The following is a 3,068-nucleotide window of genomic DNA, read 5'->3' as shown; positions in this document are numbered from 1 at the left end:
TTTTTTTTTTTTTTTTGAAAAACCTGGCTGTCCTGGAACTCACTCTGTAGACCAGTCTGGCCTTGAACTCAGAAATATGCCTGCTGGCCTCAAACTCAGAAATATGCCTGCCTCTGCCTCCCAAGTGCTGGGATTAAGGGCATGCGTCATCACTGCCCAGCTTAGAGTCACTTTCAAATGCTGGTGTCACTGTCCTTCTTTATGAAGTCTTGACATCTCCTTGTCTTCTGCTTCTGTGCTGACCCCAAGACTCCATGTCTACTCTATAATACTGTCTTTAAAACGCCAGGGCCCCAAGCACTCTGCATTGGCTCCAACTCCATGCCTACTCTCTTTGCTTAATTATTTAGTTAAATAATTAAATTGGACATGGTGGCTCATAATCATAATCTTAGCACTTGGGAAACTGAAGCAAAAGTATCCCCATGAATCTGAGGCCAGCCTGGGCTATAGCAAGATACTGTATTAATAATAATAAAAAAATACTAAGTAATTAATCCAAATTTGTGTATGACTTAAACTAAGACTAATCATTATAAAATGTCTGATTCTTGAAGAGTGCTCTCTTTGTGGGAAAAGCCTTTTTAAGTACATTACACGACTGGGCTGAAGAAACTAACTTTAGACAGTATGTTGGCTAGTTTTATGTCAACTCGCATAGGATGAAGTCATTGAAGGAAACCTCGGTTTAAAATAATACCTCCACAAGACTGGGCTGTAGGCAAGCCTGTAAGGTGTTTTCTTAATTAGTGATCAATAGAGAAGGGCTCAGTCCATTGTGAGTAGTGCCATCCCTGGGCTGGTGATACTGGGTTCTATAAAAACCAAGGCTGAGAAAACCACAAGGAACAAGCCAGTAAGCAGCGCCCCTCCATGGCCTCTGCATCTGTTCCTGCTTCATGTTCCTGCCCAGTTTGCGTTCCTGTCCTGACTTCTTTCCATGATGAACAGCAATGTGAAAGTATAAGCCAAATAAATCCTTCCCTCCATGTTGCTTTGGTCATAGTATTTCATCACAGCCATAGAAACTCAAACCAAGACAGGCAAGGGACTGTTCCTAATCCTTACAGACCCTCCTCTGGTGGACTCCAGAAAGGTGAACGTACGATTTCCAAACAATTTAGTATCAGACACTTCTCTTGGACCAACCTCGTAGCCAATTCTGTACAATTTCAGCCACTAGTCCAGCCAGCCTGCTGCCAGACATTAGAGCTTCTCCAATATAGCAGCCGAGTTAGGGTCATCAGACTCCACTGACCAGATGGGGGTATGGCAGGGTATGAGTTCATGATGCTGCAGTGGATGCAGATGAGGTTCCCTGACACTGACCCCAGGAGGGAGATTTGGTCCAGGTCCAAGTGCTGTCTTGGCTGGACCTCTCTGGCTCCAGCCAGACGGAGCTCACAGCTCATCTGGTTCGGTCAGGAACTGGCAATGCAACAGTCCTTGTAGCTGCCTGCTGTTTCCCTTGTTACTGTGGCTATATACCCTCCACTCCTCTCCGGGACTGGTGGGTCAGGAGCCTCTGGCCTCTGCTCCACCTCCAGAGCAGTCAGTCAAAAATTCCTGAAGGTGGCTGATATGGTCCAATCTGTCAGACCTGAAGAGGGGCTGTAGGAGAGCAGCTTTGTATAAGATGAAATTAGGTATGCTGGGGCCATCATTGTCACCTTGGACAGGATGGTGTGGGCCCAGTCCTTCAGCTAAGGGACTTCAGCACAAAGGACTGAACTTCTGGGGTTAATCCAGGCACTTTGCTGGGGGAAGGGCAAAGCCATCACTGTGTACATGGAGGTATGAATTTGCCATAGCACACATGCCCATCGTGCTCTATTAGAGCCCTTATGGATGCCAAGAGAGGAAGCCATTACCTACTGCAAAGGAATCAAAGGGGAAGTTCTCAGAGACCCAAGGGAACAGGGAAACAGACTTAGCCACCCAGGAAGAGGCCGTAGAACCAATGGGATCTTTCCAGATCCTGGTTATCCTGCCTGAACCTGAATTTCTCCAGAGCCCAGCCTATACACAAAGAAACCAAGTGGACAAAAAGAAGACGCCAAACAGGAGGTATGTGGGTAGTGATTCTTGCTGGACAAGAGACCTGTACTCCCTGCCAATGTTGGAAGACAGATGGTAACCAAACTCCACCAGGTCACCCATCTTGAGGCAACCGAAGCTGCTGAGTTACTCAGGCTCTGACAGTCTAGGGTTAAAAAAAAAATCCTAGATTTGGGTTGATCTTTGTGAGGCCTGACTTCACAGCTGAACTTTCCCTAAATCTGGCAAAGATCCTAAATGCTGATTGGAAACTACATTGTGCCTAGAAGCCACAAAACTTAGGACAGGTAATTAAATATGCCCTTGAGGCCAGCAAAATTGGGCCAACCTTCTATCTTTTGTTCTCCCAAGGGCCAAGTGTATCCCTCCTCAAGTCCTTACAGGCCCTGCGACAGTTCCAGTGCACTATTCATCAGATGGTTTGAGAGGCCGTGCCCTGCCTGTGTCTGAGCCTGCCCACAAGTTCCAGCCTGGCCACCTTGTATGGGTAAAGAAAATCCCAACCTAGAGCCTAGAGCCAACATGGCCCGTACTTTGTGGTTCTCACCCCTACAGCCATAAAGGTTGTCAGTGCCACCCTGTGGAGTGGCAACTGCATTGCCAAAAGGTAGGGGCAAATGGGTTGTCATCAGGTCCTCCAGTTCCCTAAAGATAAAACTGACAATGGTTCTATAATTATACTTGTCCCATTTAGCCTTTTTTGTCTTACCATGGGAAAGACCCCAAGTCCCCATAAGCCAGGACCTTGAGTATAATATTTATGAAAGATAGAAACTGAGGAGCTGCTGGGCGTGGTAGTGCACGCCTTTAATCCCAGCACTCGGGAGGCAGAGGCAGGCGGATTTCTGAGTTCGAGGCCAGCCTGGTCTACAAAGTGAGTTCCAGGACAGCCAGGGCTATACAGAGAAACCCTGTCTCGAAAAAAAACCAAAAAAAATAAAACAGAAAAAGAAAGAAGGAAAGAAAGAAAGAAAGAAAGAAAGAAAGAAAGAAAGAAAGAAAGAAAGAAA

This window comes from Mus pahari, chromosome 21 (assembly GCF_900095145.1).
Source record: "Mus pahari chromosome 21, PAHARI_EIJ_v1.1, whole genome shotgun sequence".
In the NCBI taxonomy this organism is placed as follows: Eukaryota; Metazoa; Chordata; class Mammalia; order Rodentia; family Muridae; genus Mus; species Mus pahari.
This window is presented reverse-complemented; position numbering follows the sequence as displayed.